Raw genomic sequence first — 17,894 nt, forward strand, 5'->3', positions numbered from 1 at the left:
AAACCTTTGTGAAAGAATTATGTTTTTAAAGTTTTTGAAGAGCATGGCCTCCTCCTAAGTTCTGTTATTGACACAGTGTGACTGAAATAAAAACTTTGACAATGGTTTATGTTTTTAAATTTTTGGAAGAGCATGGCCTCCTCCTAAGTTATGTTATTCACACAGTGTTACTGAAATAAAACCTTTGTGAAAGAATTGTGTTTATAAAGTTTTTGAAGAGCATGGACAAACTTTACACATAGCGGAATAACCAGATAATTGAAAATAGACCATACTTTGTTACATTCAAGGGTGGGGGTTATTTTCAAGATATAGGATTAATTTTGATGCCAAAATGCTGGTATTAATATTGTGAATCATTTCCCAAGTGGATGTATTGAAATTCTGACTTGTGATTTTACCACCTCCTGCTAGCCTTAGTGGTGTAGATCAATGAAATTCCACAGCCATGCCTCCACTGAAATGGATAGCAGCATAAACTCATCCAAAGGTGTTTTTTTTTTTAAGTGATACTGAGACATGATTCTCACCATGCTGCCATTAGCAGCTGTCCTTGAAAATGGCCACAACTTGCAACTTTTCAGAAATTCTCATCACAATTTGAATTTAATGGAGCTTCCAGTCAGTCTTGGGTTGATGAGAAGTTGATGGCCAACAGCCATCAACAGCTGACGTCCCCCCAGACAATTAGAAATCAGATCTATTGATGGGAATGCCACCAGCCTTTAGTGTGACTCTCAAACTGCATTTAGATGGAGCCGAGTAATCAACAAACACTCAATCACAGTTTTCCACAGGAGGAACATTGTGCACATACTTTTCAGGTGGGTAATGATGCAATTTCGGTCACAGACTCCAGACATTGTGGCTCTGTAAATACATGAAAAGTCCTCACAGATTTCCCATGAAGATAAGACTTTATTGTCATTGTAGTTACACAATGAAACTTTGTTTGTCAGGTCTGAGAGAGACCAGCAGCAGCAGTAACAGAACTAGAGCACCGCAGTCATAGAGTGCAAACCTCCGCCAACACTAGTTTCCAATTACACAAATTTTTACCTGGGAAAAATTTCAAGGTCAAAGTCTTGTTAGAAGTGGCTTTTCAAAATACAGATCAAAAGGGCTTTTCAGTGTTAATATCAAATATCCGCTAAATTCACAGTTACGGATTGGATACAGATGAAAAATAGTCTGTTCATTGAGAGTGCCAGTTTGCACCTCATTGTCACAAATGAGAGTGATTGAGGCACTTTTGATTGAGACATAATGCAAAATGTACACCAAATGGGCATCAGATCTGGATCAAACTTTGTCAGGTGATAATGAGTGCCAGTCTGCACCTCACGTTCAGATATGAGCGTGATTGGGGCACGTTTGATTAAGATATAATGTCAAATATACATTAAATGGGGTTTTCAGTGTTACATTTAAATGACCACAAAATCTGTAATCTGGATCAGATCCAGATCAAACTTTGTCAGTCAATAAAGGATGCCATCCTACATAACACTCTCAAATATGTAAGAACTTTGATCTTTTTTGACAGTTATGAATTTTTGAAAATCTGTTCAATGTTTATGATAGGGATTTTTTCCAATTTTCCAAAATTTTTCCTGACTTTGACCTTTGACCTAAGACCTTGAAAATTGAATCAGTTGTTGCGTTCACAAACAAACAGACAAACAAACAAAGAAACGGGTGAAAACAACCTCCTCCAACTTCATTGGCAGAAATAAAAATGCAAGATGAAGTAAAAGCAGTGTTGCATAAATGGTAATAGCTGTATGATCAATGCATTAGCAGTAAGTGTGTGTGTGTGTGTGTGTGTGTGTGTGTGTGTGTGTGTGTGTGTGTGTGTGTGTGTGTGTGTGTGTGTGTGTGTGTGTGTGTGTGTGTGTGTGTGTGTGTGTGCGTGCGTGCGTGCGGTGGGAGCAGATTTTAAGAGTTCAAAATCTTTATCTGCTTAGACACAATACGTTGTTCCTCATCATGGCAGAAGCACGAGTCGGTGTTGTGGAGTTTTGCCTGACAGGGATGAAAAAAAAGACAGGAGTAAAAATCCTGGATTGTCTTTATTCTGATAATCACCTGCAGCTGCAGATGGTCACACCTGTGCCACCTTCAGACTCATCATGCACTCTGCAGAAACAAAATGCTCTCTCAGCTGATGCTGCCATCATAGGAGATGACTGTATTTGATTTAATCTGGATTACAAACCCCAGTCTGAACGGGGTCAAAGTATAATTTAATCTATGCTCTGATGGTAGATTTGTGTGGTGTAATATTACTGTCATGAAGTTGTAGACCATCTCTGTGCTCAGTTTTATTGGGATGCCTCTGATGACGGTGGCTGGTGAGTGTTTGACTACATCCACATTAACTACTTGAATGTTTTTACATCAGTGAAATCTGTTGGTCACATACTTTATTGAAAATCTCTTTTGCTGTATTAACTTGAAGTTTTCCCAGAAGGCATGCTGCCCATTGTGAAACTGAGGCTGACCTCTCTATGCATGGAGATGTTGACCACAACGACAGCAACAACAACTGCTCTTTGACACATTGAAGTTCCTCAGAATCGGATCGTGTTAGTGTGACGGAGGCCGGCAGACGTAACTGTGCAGTAGTAGTCGGTAAACCTCACTCCCCAACAGCTAAAAGGATTCTCTGGTCTCAAGGCCGGAGCCCTGGGTTTTAGCCTTCTGGTTAGAGAGTCCGCCTCCTATGCCGGATATTGTGAGTTCATGTCCTGAGAGGAGCAAGTGGGAGGAGTCAAAAATACATCACAAAGCAAGCCTACATTAGCAATGGGATGCCCAGGATGTCTATTCTGTGCATTTGTTAATCTGAGCTATTCCTGAATGGAACCTGTGCCATACTGGAAGTGTCCTACTCCCCACGACTCCTGGAAGTGCGGCAAGCTGTCGTCTAGAAGCAGAATTACTGTTGGAATTTCTGTGCTGTTTGTATTTCATAAAAATTATACTCTAACCCAAACCTTTACTTTAACCCCAATCCTAAACAGTTTCAGGTAAAATATGCACGGTTACTCGGCAGAAGAAGGGCCTTTATTCTACATATAGACCGTCAGCTGAAAAAGTGGCAAAGGCTACCATACTTTTTCTGACAGCCTGGAATCTCAGCTTTTCAATGAGATTCCAATTCAAATATTGGAACTTGAGAAATGCGGCAGTGTATCTTCTTATCAATAATAGTTTGGAACTTGCACAGAACATTCAATTATTACTTATTCAATGAGCAAAAATCAACCTCAGCACTGAAATCTAGTTTTCCTTACTGGAATGTGTGACAGGCTGACCACTAACAATTAAGGCCCCTTCACACATGGCAAATAATGAGGCCGGATGGCACACAAAGTAGGCTTTCAACCACAGTTGGATTGCACTCGCGTTGGAAACTCAATCAAACAGTGGTCAAGATGCAGTCGTACCACCATTCCACTGAAATCACACCATTCATACAGCAAGTCGGACCATTTGGACTGCCGTCGAGAGGCTGTACGAAATGTTCAGCCACGTCGAATCCTGGCTGAATATCCCGATTGAGCCAGCCTTCATACTACAGGCTGAATGAGGGTGAATGGCGGGCATTCGACCCACACTTAGCCAAAGTCCACGTGCAATCCAAAGACCGCCAGCAGCAGTCACAGTACACTTACAACAGCCAGGCCCATTCACACAGACAGCTCACATGTAATACATATGCCCAGCTTGTGCCAAACGTGCACCCCCACTGGATCCTGTTCAAGAAGCGCACATCATGTAAAATATCTGTGGCACGCATTCATCATGTGATCCATCAAGTGGATTCCTATTTCCATTTATTTTTTATGTTGTAATTTCTGTTGTAAAGAACTGAAACCGTCAGATGATCACAGATCGCAAGCACACCGAGGTGATCAGATCATGTCAGCGCACGCAGGAGGCCTGAAACTGTCTGATGATCACTGCACACGCGCATGCACAGAGGCAATCAGATCATGCTGGACCTGACCGCTGTGTCATCGCAACTCAAAGCTGGAGAACACATAATGTGCCATATAGAACATTTTCCCCTCTACAAGCCACGGTGATGCATATGTGTTAGCAGTCCCTCGTGACATAGGAAAAAATTTAAAACAAAACCCCTTTGGAACATGTCCATCTGCACCTCAGCGCACACTGCAGACACCATCAGCCAGGCTGCCCCATGTGAGATTATCATGTATTCACCCAGCTGGAGAGCTAAATGTCACATCCCCCACATAAGTTATAGTCCACATGATGCAGCGTCCTTTGGTGCGCCACATTCCAAGTGGCCAGAAACAGCTGGATGAGTGGTTGTCTGTGTGACCGATCGCTTTCTGTCAGGTTCCTGGTTTTATGGGTTGTGTTTGTTTTCTGTGTGTCTCTTGTTCTGTCTATGTTCTATCTTTCTGCTTGGGTTTTCTCTGTCCTGTTGTTTCTTGCCTTTCTCTCCTGGCTCTTGGTGGTGGGTGTCTCCCTTTGTCTGGCCACACCCTGGTTCTGGGTGTTTCTCCACACACCTGTTCTGAGTTTGCAGTTAATCACCTGGGTGCTTTATAAGCCTCACAGTTTGTCTCTGTCCTTCACCAGATCGATGTGCCTTGTGCCTCTTTCCAGCTCAGTTCCTTGTGTTTTTTTTGCCTTGCCTTGATTGCTTCATCATGTTTTTTTATTACCTGCCTGTGTACCTCGACCATGCCTAAGCCTGATGATTTTGTTACTGTTGCTTCTTTTGGACTGCTTATCTGTGTACCGACCCCTGCTACCGAACCAAGTAAATGCTTTTACTTCACTGAGCTGTGTACTTGCGTCCTGCGTTTGTGTCCAGCCTTCTTCACCAGCCTACTCTGATACTTTCACCTCCATGTGGCTTGCTGGCTGGCTGTGTTCATGATGTGAGTGCATGGATGCCTCATGTACATGTGGGTCACAGTGGTCCAGAGCAGCCGTGAACTTCACTGACCTGACCTCCAGTCATTGCATGCACGAGGGAGGGAGGAATGATTTTATTTTATTTCATTTCATTCACGTCATTTAATTAATTCCTTGTTTACTTCCATGGGCATGGCTCATGACCAAAAAGGAACAGAAGGACTATAATTCTTGTATTCTCTGCTCCTTTTAACAGGAATTTCATATTAACAGACAAAAAGAAATCCATTTGTTTCCTCAGTTCCAACACAGACGCCATCCCAGCATGAAGTCATCAAGCATCAATTAAACATCATTGCCAGTAACATGATTGTCTTACATTTCAACGGTACATTCATTGTTCTTATAATGTTCTGTAAGTCCCTCATTATTTTGTACTTATACATTTTCTTGGATTTCTAAACATTTGCATGACATTTAATTGCTTCCGCTGCTGTGAAAGCACACGTCAGTGCACATGCAGTATCACACCTGACACTGTGGTCGCACTGTGTTTGTGACCGTGCACACGATTGTGCACGAACTGTCACTGTAGGATCTGCCCACATCCTCTGTGATTGTACAGCATCAGTACATGGCTGTCTGACCGTCTGTTCCTCCCGACTGTGGCTCGAATTTTTCAGGTTTAACCCAGGCCTGTTTTGGCCTGGATCAGCCTGATTAATGCTCTGTGTGAAGGGCCCTTTAATATGAATCATCAAGATATCAAGCAAATAATTACTATACAATCATGTTTGACAAATGCATGATTAGTCTTTAGATTCATTCAATGCCATGACACTAAAAGTCCTCGTCATCCTCATCAGAGAAATAGGATTGTTCCTCATCAGCAAGGTCTTACGTGGCATAGGTCATAGGACAGTGCAGGCCAAGTTGTTGGCAACACACTGAGATGATGGAGTGACACAGTCCATCCTATGTCTCTGACCTTCAACAGACCTACACCAGGATCCTCATCACTCTGAAATATGGAGAATGCAGGATTGGGGACATTGGCTGGTATGTGCTGGGATTCCACAGGGCTATCTTCTCTACTTGCCATTTTCAGTATTCAAAGATGACTACCTGAAAAAGAAAAAAGTTAATATCTTTCACGAAACGTATGTATATGCACACCCAAAGAAATCATGGTTTGTGTCATCAGCTGGATATTCATGATACATTTGGGTGTAAGTATGGATGTATGCAAAGTGAGCTGTGAATACTCCGTGCCATTTGCTGTTTGTCTACCTGAAATACAAAAAGGCACATGCTCCTGTCATGATTTCATCTTACACTTGGAAGACGTGGATATGGGAACATGTAGGTAGTGAATGCCTAAAACATACTTTCCAGTTATTACTGTTTTTGTTGTTGTTTCTATCATTGATGTTCTTACCATTATTACTATCAATGTGAATATCTATATATTAAAACCCAAGTGGCCTCTGTGGGCATGTGTATAAATTAGATCACAGAGAAACTGGGGAGAGCTGATAGTGGTCGTTTGGTATGCTCATCTATTTTGGGTCAAGGATGAACGCCACAAAAGTAGAATAAGATAGAACTAATATTTTTGGAGAAATTAGGGATATTGGGTAACAACAGTGAACAATGGGCGTTGATGTCACCATTAATCAAACTTACCTCTAAATCCAGCAGTTTTTGTTGACAATACAACAGTAGTTTGACTTGAAGTGACGATTTTGTGAGTTGTTGATCAGCTGATCTTTGCTGGCAAAATGACCAGAAGTGGGTCAGGTCACAAGTATTAAGTGATGGAAGTCTCGAGGCCTACCTTGAGGCAGATTTATTTATAATTTTTTATGCCTTTGCCTTGCTATGTAATGACTCTGTCTTGGCCTTGGTATTGTGCAGACTCGAAGAAGCTGAGGCTGGTTTGAGGCTGCTCATTTTTACTTATATTTCATATGATTTACTTAACAACAACAAAGCGTACCATCCAAGGTGCAACATTGGACAGTAAAGGGTGCTGTCGAACTTGTGCTTCATGCATGCTGAAATCTGGTTTTTAATTTTTAAAAAGTCACTGTATTTCAGTGATATCTCCCAATTCCCTCATTAATATAGCATACGTCTAACTCCACTGATGCTCCACACCCAGACAGTTGGTGGCAGTAATGCACCATGTCTGTTTGAGGCATCTATCCAATTACATGCATTTTCTTTGAGAACTTTCTTTGAATCCTTGATAGCTCCATTTTTTTTCCTTTGACAGAAATACTAATCACTGAACCTACTAAAACTAGTTTCTGTTAGTCTTTGTTTTTACAGTTATGCAGTTCTCAAATGTTCAGTGGTGCTCCTTTAGTTGGGAGGGGGGTGAAATTGTTTTTATATGCATTTGTATAAGCCTTGGCCTCGGATGCTGTGGCCTTGGCCCTGAGGTGGTGTGACTCAGTCTTGGCCTTGGATCCAGGACTCTGACTCGACCTTGGCACTGCAGGTAATCTCAAAACTCATACTTTTGTCCACATTTATTTTTATATGTATTTGTTAATACCATTATTGTAGGTTTAACTACGCTATTATACTTTAATTACCGTTTCTGTTTATCTTGTTAGCTTGCTAGGTACGGTTGGCTTATTAACGGCTAATTTAGCTCTTCTAACTATAACTAGCTTATTTTCATTATTTACAATTTTATTTTACATGGTGTAGATTTTTAATCATTCATCAGTTTATGTGTTCTTTTAAAGATATCAACATATAGTACATAAGTTCTTAGGTTTCCATTTGACAGCATATAGATCATGCTTTTTATTTTCCTATAGAGGGTTTTCATGTGATGTATCGGTCATGTTATTTTGTGTCCCGCGCCCATTCTAGATTACGACGCGGTGGCCGCTGTGATATGCTACGTGCATTTGGCGAACAATTGCAGAAGCTTCAACGTTGGTGTGAAGAAGCCTCACGGCACCATGGCGCTGAGAGAGATCCGCCATTACCAGAAATCCACTGCTACCAGAATTTTATTTTATTCTGCAATAAAATTATATAAGAATACATTAAAATACGCCGAGGATAACACAAGAATGCTTCCAATATGGATGCTTATTTACATTGTGATCCTCGAGCACCGAGCTGCTGATCCACAAGCTGCCCTTCTAGCGTCTGGTGAGAGAAATCGCTCAGGACTTCAAGACAACATCCGCTTTCAGAGCTCCACTGTGATGCTCTGCAGGAGGCCGGCGAGGCTGACCTGGTCAGCAGCTTCCTAGTTCACAATATCGCAGTGTGACACTGTCGGCCAGTTTGTTACATCACCACTAAATTCACTATCTGGTATAAGATACGGGTCCACTGAACCAACTGCTACACATCTATCACGATAAATAGCTTTATCTCGTGGATTTAAAGAATCGTAATAACCGTACATTCTCTCCATTTTTCTATCACGCGCCAGCCTCCTTATAATCCAGAATGGAGACGGCACCTGTCCTGCAGCAAATCGGTCACGTGATTGAAAACCCTCTATAGTATGCTAACAGCCAGGCCCCAAGTCCACTGGTGCTTTACACCCAAACAGACACCCAAACAGATAGATAGATACCAATACACATTACATCATAGCATATTTATAGCTTAGCCTACTAACTATAATTTAATTTTACTACTAGTCTACATACTAAATTACCTATACTACAATCTTCTCCTGTATTAATATTTATATTTTAATACCTACTCCTGTATATTATATAGTACCATATTTATTGTATATGTCAGTACCCTTAATATTTATATATTAGTTATATATATGATGTCTTATCTTTCTTATGTCTTATTATTTATTATTATATATACCTTTTTTCTTGAGCCGCTTGGGTGGGTAGGGAGAGTTCCCATGGAATAAAAAAGCTTTTCAAACTACCATCCCTGGTTCTCAAGACCAGGCACCTAAGTGGCTCTACTCTACTCTTTTCTACTCTTCTATTTTACTCTTCCTTTTTTGATATTTAAATATACCTTAGTATACTAGCATGGTTCCACCTTAGAATTGGAATATAATATATAATCAATCAATCAATCAATCAAGTTTATTTCTAGAGCCCTTTACAACACTCAAAGTGACCAAAGTGCTTTACAACAAAATTTAAAAACAAAACATGGTAAAAACAAATATCCAGCAGTAAAACCATTACAAAAACAATTAAATAAAATATGCATAAAAACATTTAATAACATAAAATAAAGCGCCATCATGCTACTGAGTGTTAAAAGCCAGCCTGAACAAATACATCTTGAGCCTGGACTTAAAAAGCTCCAAGTTAGAGATGATTCTCATTTCAGGGGGCAATTTATTCCAAAGTTTGGGCCCAGCAACAGAGAAGGCCCGATCACCCCAGCGTTTAGACCTGGACCTGGGCACCTCCAGTAAAAGCTGATTTACAGACCTCAAAGACCTGTTTGAGACACAAGGATGCAAAAGCTCAGTCAAATAAGGAGGGGCCAGGCCATTAAGGGCTTTAAAGACAAACATCAAAATTTTAAAATAAGATATAAGATAAGATATATATAAGATATATAAGATATACCTTACTGAATTTTCACACAGCATGCGTTTCCTCTTGCAATTCATCTGCACAACGGCGACGAAGGAAGACACGATATTCGCCCCAGATAAATGTTCTCTTCATTAAAATGAGCTGTAGCCTTTCAACATGTTACAAAGATAAACCAACACTATAATGTTTGGATATTGGCAGAAACTAAATTTAGTCAGTTTTGTAAAGTTTGAGGGGCCATACAGCTTTAACTTTAAAACTATACATAGGGTGAAGAAGGCAGAGAAAGAGGGAAGAAGTGTCTGTTTCACCCACATAAATACGAAATCCTTTCTGTGACACTGCCATTTGTCACCAGATGCGGGGGTGCTGCTAAATATTAATAACCTGTACAGGTAACAGCGCCACAAATTGCAGCCTCCACAGCGAGCTTCAAATAAATCAACACCTGTCTCAAACTGAGGTGGAAAACCTCGGCTTCAGCGAGTAAAAGTCTTACCACAAACCAGCTGATTCTAATTAGTTGAAATCTTCAGGCAGGTTGATGAGTTAATCAGTGAAATCACCTGTTTTAGATGCACATGTTGGAACTTTTCTAGGGTATTGCACCTCTGACATTAGGTAACCTGGGTGTACTTAAAAGACCGACAAGTTAGTGTCCGTAGTGATGGCAGCAGTTTGCAGACATTGTCCCACAAACATGTTAACTCACATAAAGTAGGTTGTTGGTGTTTGATGAAGTTATTTTTGTGGTCTGTGTGCACGGTGCCTTTTTGTGACCATCTTGCTAACTGTGCTTTAATGACCAGGGTTGTAAAATGTACTGTCCTTTAAACTAGTTAAAGTGCAGGTAAGGGTTTAGTTCTGCTCTGGTTTGTCATAACCTAATCAGTTTTCATAACCTGCCCTTGTCCTCCAACAGGGGGAGCTACAAATATTTGAGCTCCACAGTGTCTTAGCAGCAAATAACAGCCGAACCCCTGAGTGAACACCAGACCTCACTGATCATTGGTTAGTGCTATGGTATGTGTGCAGGTGTGAATACTACTGGAACAATGTAGAGCTTAAAATGTTTTTTGTTTTTTTTTGACAACGTCTAACAGGACAATAAGTGTAGTTTGTTAAATGACCTCAGATAACCTGTTATTACCTCCAACAATGAGGTTATAACGTCAGTGGTGTGCTTATTAGTAGGGTTATATTTTAACAAACAAAAACTAAGTCAGATCTCCATGATACCAAGTCAAATGAAAGAGCCCATTACATTTTGGTTTTGATGTGGTCTCTGGATGTTCTTACTTTTATTTATCATGTGATGGATTTCGTCGATCATATTTCAGTTTGGACGTGCTTTCAGGTTAAAGTGTCGTATCCCAAGTGATGGTGGTTAGCGGTGAAATTTCCTCGAAGTGGTGCTCTGATTAATAATGCATTGCAGTACTACTACTTCATGAGCAGTTTTGTTAAAAATTGCTAACAATTTAAAATTGTTGATATTTTTATGAAACTTGTGTTGCCTTTTTGCATTTTAGCAGAAATTGCATGACAAAGCAGAAATCCTGGGGCAGCACAGTGGCTTAGTGGGTAGCGCTGTTGCCTCACAGCGAGGAGGTCATGGGTTTGATTCCCACCTGTGGCCTTTTTGTGTGGAGTTTGCGTGTTCTCCCAGTGTTTGTGTGGTTTCTCTCCGGGTGCTCCTGCTTCCTCCCACATTCGAAAGACATGCAGGTTAGGTGGACTGGAGACTTTAAATTGTCCGTGGGTGTGTGTGCGGGTGTGAATGTGTTTGTTTATTTATACATGGCCCTGCGACAGACTGGCGGCCTGTCCAGGGTGTACCCCACCTTGCGCTCTATGACTGCTGGGATAGGCTCCAGCCCCCCACGACCCTTAATTGGACTAAGTGGTTGAAGATGAGTGTGTGTGTGAGAGCAGAAATCCTGCAAGATTGTGTATGTAGTAGGCATAGAAAGTCAAAAATGTGGATAATCACTACAGGCACTGCTAGGTTAGTAGTACTGGGTTCTGTTGTGTTTGACTGCCACTGCACAGAAATGTCTACCTGTAGCCACGCCCTTTCAGTTGATCTGGAATAAACAATTTTAGCAAAACAAAGAATGATTAAATTTAAGTTTTGATCAAGATGTGAATGCTGAGACTCTTTATTTTTTTCTGATAAAACAGGTAATTTCTTGACATTTCAGTCATTCATTCATTTTCTATACCTGCTTATTCCAATTAGTGTCACGCGAAGGCTGGAGCCTATCCCGGATGCCATTGGCACAAAAGGCGAGGTACACGCTGGACAGGATTCCAGTCTAATCTGGCCACATATAGACTCACACCTACGGTCAATTCAAAGTTTCCAATTCACCTAACCCGCATCTCTTTGGAAGTGGGAGGAAGCCGACCCAACCCGAGGGAATCCACGGAAATACAGGGAGAATACGCAAATGGTGCACAGAAAGGACCAGGAGGAAAGTGATCCCAGAACCTTCTTGCTGTGAGGCAACAGTACTAACCACTAAGACATCATGTTGCTCTATTTCATTTATTTTCCAAAAAAATAAATTAATTCAAATGTGTGTGTGTGTTGCACTGAAATTTGGTGGACAAGCAGTGTAACAATGCTGATCAGGATTAACCTATTTCACCATTGCCGTTAATGTCTCAACACGAGCACACTAATCTTGATTAAACTTGTCAGTCGTAAATAAATGACAAACATTATGGTGTGGGTGACGTCGGTAATGTTCATAGGAATTTTTCAGCTCGTGCTGAGCTTTGACTGAGGTATTCACTCTGAGTGCTCTCTTAGTTTATGGAAGCCTTAGTGTGTTCTGCAGGGTTGAGCTTGGTGCTCCTCCCTCCTGCAGAGGATCAGGCTCCAGTTGTAGAGTTCACTGAGGAAGGAGCAACAGTGTGAGGTGAGCTCGCTGCTTTTTCACTTTTCACCCTGTCACGACCAGCTTCTCCTTTCTGTCCATGCTGTGACGACATTGATCCACTCAGGGTTCAGCTTGCTTTTACAAAGCCAGCAGGTTATGGTCTGAGGAATACGTTGCTTCAAATGTCCAAGTTTAGTGTTTCAACTTAAAGTTGTTCGAGCAAACTTGAAGTTGTGTTTTTACCTGTACCAGTTAGAAATCCCCGATAAAGTATCTGTTTGTGCTCCAGATGTCACTCCTTATACTTCCCTGCTGTTGATTTTTCTTGCATAGGCAAATCCAAATGTTGCCTACTAATTTTGTCTTCAGGTTCCACCAGTTTTCTAAGAGATAGATGTGGTTGCTTTACACCTAATGATGAAATCCCTGTTAATCCAGCTGCACAGTCAGCTCCATAAGTTGGCTGTTTGGACAGAAATGTGCTGTTGGGACATTTTTCTTCTTGGAATACGTGACTGTGCAGTCAGGTTTGTCAGCGACATTAAGCAAACATGAGGAACAGCCGCCTTGTACAGGAGAAACTACTGAAGTGAGGAGACTTCCAAAAGTCTGCACTGGATAAATATTTACCCCTGCTCATAATCTTATTAATCCAGAGAAGAAGTGAAGGAACAATATTTAATAAATCGTTGCATTATAGTCATGTAATAATGGGTGTGCAAGCGCTGCTCACCCATATTTTCTATTGTATAGTGCATAGTACAGATCTGCAGATTAACTAGGTTGTTGGGGAACAACAACACAAAGGGTGATTGTGATTTTAGCGATACTCATTTGGCCAAAACAGATAAAGGATATTTTTTCTGAGGAAATGCATCACTATTGCAACAGGGAAATTATCTCCTCAGTATAACAGGTCATGCAACATTCTTTTTTTTTTTTTTTCAGGCATAAACTGCACAACAAACTCTTCCAATACAAGGATTTACAGTCTTCACTCAGTTGTTCATAATGAATCTATAATGTAATGTAACAGAAGCTACAGTCATAAACACACTCTACCACCAATACTTCAACATAGTATATTGGAGTTGAAATCAAAATGTGAATGTGAACCAAAAAGGCAGACTGGAGGCTTTAATTTGACAGTCATCAACAAAAATCACACAGGTCAACACAAATTATGTAAATAATTAAAATATTCAATTTTAAGTTCTTCCCATCTGCTCTTGTTAGTTTGCATTACCTTCCATCAAAATCTGCGTAAAAGGTTTGTCGGCAAACACATGGTTTCCAAAAATGTGCATAAGCAAGAAATGCTTTTTGATGGCAGATGCAAAATCCGACCTAAATATTTTGGAGATATAGTGACCAAATATGTAATCAAAAGTTTGAATTTGTAAATCATCACTTTGAGTCTTTTACTTGGTTTAATGTTTACTTTTTTCTTCTTTTTATTATTAAATCTTGAGGTTTTGACCTTGACTTTCTTTAGTGTGTTAGTTTTTGATTTAAAATTTTCATACATTCAACAGTATGTTGTGTGCATTTTCATTTATTACCAAACTATAGTTGATTTGATTTTTTGGGGGGGGGTTACCTTTTCCATTCTAGTCGCATTAAAACATTATTGACGATCAGACCTGACAATTAACAATCTTACAAGAAATCTTATGTCCAAACCATTTTATTTGGGTAGTAGGGGGGCTTAGTGGTTAGCACTTTTGCCTCACAGCAAGAAGGTAATGTAAAGAATTTAATTTGGTAGCATCATATCCACAATAAAACAAGAAAATATAATAAAATTATAGAAAGTTTAAAGATGCATAACATATCATAATAAGTACCAAACACAAATTGCTCATCAGTAGAGCAATATAAGCAACAGAAAAAAAGCTCTAAAGCCTGCTGACGTCTTCAAATTAACTGCACTGTGCATTTTTAAGGTTCAGAAAAAAATATAGTTTGAGTTCATTTGATGAACAGTTAATTCATTCATTGCGAAACAAGTATTTTGAAGACTACATTTGATGGTTAATTTGCCTCATTGAATGGTATGTTCTAGCTTTCACCTCATGAAATATTTGTACCATTGAAAGAATGTTAACATTCATTATTTGTTTTATATAATGGCTAAAATAAATCCTTGTCATTTGATATTTTATTAATTTATAAAAAACAGAAAAGGGACTTACATTTTGGTGTTCCACTGCTGCTAACGTCCAAATTGTGATGTGTAGTCCAGTGATGCTGTGCACTGATTTCGGCTGTGTAGACTGTGTAGTTCGTCAGTCCAGTCAAAAATCATGTCAGCTTTTCATCTGAACAGCTCTTCGTGCATCCAGACAGCTTACAGCGGAGTGGATTTTGTGTGTGTGTGTGTGTGTGTGTTTCAAGAATTAGCAGCGTCAGTTAGGTCAATCAATCAATCAATCAATCAATTTTTTTTTATATAGCGCCAAATCACAACAAACAGTTGCCCCAAGGCGCTTTATATTGTAAGGCAAGGCCATACAATAATTATGTAAAACCCCAACGGTCAAAACGACCCCCTGTGAGCAAGCGCTTGGCTACAGTGGGAAGGAAAAACTCCCTTTTAACAGGAAGAAACCTCCAGCAGAACCAGGCTCAGGGAGGGGCAGTCTTCTGCTGGGACTGGTTGGGGCTGAGGGAGAGAATCAGGAAAAAGACATGCTGTGGAGGGGAGCAGAGATCGATCACTAGTGATTAAATGCAGAGTGGTGCATACAGAGCAAAAAGAGAAAGAAACAGTGCATCATGGGAACCCCCCAGCAGTCTACGTCTATAGCAGCATAACTAAGGGATGGTTCAGGGTCACCTGATCCAGCCCTAACTATAAGCTTTAGCAAAAAGGAAAGTTTTAAGCCTAATCTTAAAAGTAGAGAGGGTGTCTGTCTCCCTGATCTGAATTGGGAGCTGGTTCCACAGGAGAGGAGCCTGAAAGCTGAAGGCTCTGCCTCCCATTCTACTCTTACAAACCCTAGGAACTACAAGTAAGCCTGCAGTCTGAGAGCGAAGCGCTCTATTGGGGTGATATGGTACTACGAGGTCCGTAAGATAAGATGGGACCTGATTATTCAAAACCTTATAAGTAAGAAGAAGAATTTTAAATTCTATTCTAGAATTAACAGGAAGCCAATGAAGAGAGGCCAATATGGGTGAGATATGCTCTCTCTTTCTAGTCCCCATTAGTACTCTAGCTGCAGCATTTTGAATTAACTGAAGGCTTTTTAGGGAACTTTTAGGACAACCTGATAATAATGAATTACAATAGTCCAGCCTAGAGGAAATAAATGCATGAATTAGTTTCTCAGCATCACTCCGAGACAAGACCTTTCTAATTTTAGAGATATTGCGTAAATGCAAAAAAGCAGTCCTACATATTTGTTTAATATGCGCTTTGAATGACATATCCTGATCAAAAATGACTCCAAGATTTCTCACAGTATTACTAGAGGTCAGGGTAATGCCATCCAGAATAAGGATCTGGTTAGACACCATGTTTCTAAGATTTGTGGGGCCAAGTACAATAACTTCAGTTTTATCTGAGTTTAAAAGCAGGAAATTAGAGGTCATACATGTCTTTATGTCTGTAAGACAATCCTGCAGTTTAGCTAATTGGTGTGTGTCCTCTGGCTTCATGGATAGATAAAGCTGGGTATCATCTGCGTAACAATGAAAATTTAAGCAATACCGTCTAATAATACTGCCTAAGGGAAGCATGTATAAAGTGAATAAAATTGGTCCTAGCACAGAACCTTGTGGAACTCCATAATTAACTTTAGTCTGTGAAGAAGATTCCCCATTTACATGAACAAATTGTAATCTATTAGACAAATATGATTCAAACCACCGCAGCGCAGTGCCTTTAATACCTATGGCATGCTCTAATCTCTGTAATAAAATTTTATGGTCAACAGTATCAAAAGCAGCACTGAGGTCTAACAGAACAAGCACAGAGATGAGTCCACTGTCCGAGGCCATAAGAAGATCATTTGTAACCTTCACTAATGCTGTTTCTGTACTATGATGAATTCTAAAACCTGACTGAAACTCTTCAAATAGACCATTCCTCTGCAGGTGATCAGTTAGCTGTTTTACAACTACCCTTTCAAGAATTTTTGAGAGAAAAGGAAGGTTGGAGATTGGCCTATAATTACCTAAGATAGCTGGGTCAAGTGATGGCTTTTTAAGTAATGGTTTAATTACTGCCACCTTAAAAGCCTGTGGTACATAGCCAACTAACAAAGATAGATTGATCATATTTAAGATCGAAGCATTAAATAATGGTAGGGCTTCCTTGAGCAGCCTGGTAGGAATGGGGTCTAATAAACATGTTAATGGTTTGGATGAAGTAACTAATGAAAATAACTCAGACAGAACAATCGGAGAGAAAGAGTCTAACCAAATACCGGCATCACTGAAAGCAGCCAAAGATAACGATACGTCTTTGGGATGGTTATGAGTAATTTTTTCTCTAATAGTTAAAATTTTGTTAGCAAAGAAAGTCATGAAGTCATTACTAGTTAAAGTTAATGGAATACTCAGCTCAATAGAGCTCTGACTCTTTGTCAGCCTGGCTACAGTGCTGAAAAGAAACCTGGGGTTGTTCTTATTTTCTTCAATTAGTGATGAGTAGAAAGATGTCCTAGCTTTACGGAGGGCTTTTTTATAGAGCAACAGACTCTTTTTCCAGGCTAAGTGACGATCTTCTAAATTAGTGAGACGCCATTTCCTCTCCAACTTACGGGTTATCTGCTTTAAGCTACGAGTTTGTGAGTTATACTGTTGGGAAAGTGTAGTGACACAGACCCACAACAGGGGGCGTAAATGAACGGACAATGGAAGGAGTCAAATTATAACACTTTACTGTTGTGAATGTCACAACCAAACACAGCAGATTCAGAATGTGCAACAGTCAATTAATAAAGGTGTCGTGTGGACAGGCTCGACGATAGGAGACGCCCGTCTGGAAACGAACCGGAACCACATGATTTCCACCGCCACCTGAACCCGAGGAATACTGGAGCCGCCAAGTCCCGGAGTCCCCAGGTGGCCACCCTCCCGGCGTGTCGGATCTGGTACTGCTGGCAGAAAGCAAAAGACAGTCAAAGGGTGGGTGTGTGAACACCCAGTAACAATGGTGGGAATGCCACCTCCACCTCTCACTCAACACATTGCAGCGGTCTCAGATGAAAAGGAGCGCCGTCTTGCACAGCCTCCGAAAACACGACCGGTTCTCCTGCAAACACTCACAATAACAGATTTATAAATCTCACAAAAAGGGCTGAGAGTATTACCTCCAGATGAAGATGATATCTCGGCAGTTTGGTGGAGGTGTCTTCCTGCTTTTATACCAGATGTGTTGATTAGTGACAGCTGTCACGGATGATGGGTGACAGCTGTCACCACGGCTTGTTCCTGAGGCGGCAGCGCCCTCTCGTGCCTGAAGCCCGCACTTCAGGCAGGGCACCTTCTGGTGGTGGGCCAGCAGTACCTCCTTTTCAGCGGCCCACACAAC

At 40.6% G+C, this 17,894-nt stretch overlaps 1 protein-coding gene across 6 annotated transcripts in view; it reads left to right on the forward strand.

Moving 5' to 3' along the window:
• The first annotated feature begins 12,287 nt into the window (after positions 1-12,287).
• The window catches only part of sytl2a (synaptotagmin-like 2a), a 51,228-nt gene continuing 45,621 nt past the window's right edge, over positions 12,288-17,894 (forward strand). For all 6 annotated transcript variants that reach the window (XM_034178843.1, XM_034178845.1, XM_034178847.1 and 3 more), the window contains exon 1: positions 12,288-12,391. The gene's annotated coding sequence lies outside the window, so the exon portion shown is untranslated. The remainder of the gene's footprint in view (positions 12,392-17,894) is intronic.

The sequence above is a fragment of the Thalassophryne amazonica genome, chromosome 9, assembly GCF_902500255.1.
Source record: "Thalassophryne amazonica chromosome 9, fThaAma1.1, whole genome shotgun sequence".
Lineage (NCBI taxonomy): Eukaryota > Metazoa > Chordata > Actinopteri > Batrachoidiformes > Batrachoididae > Thalassophryne > Thalassophryne amazonica.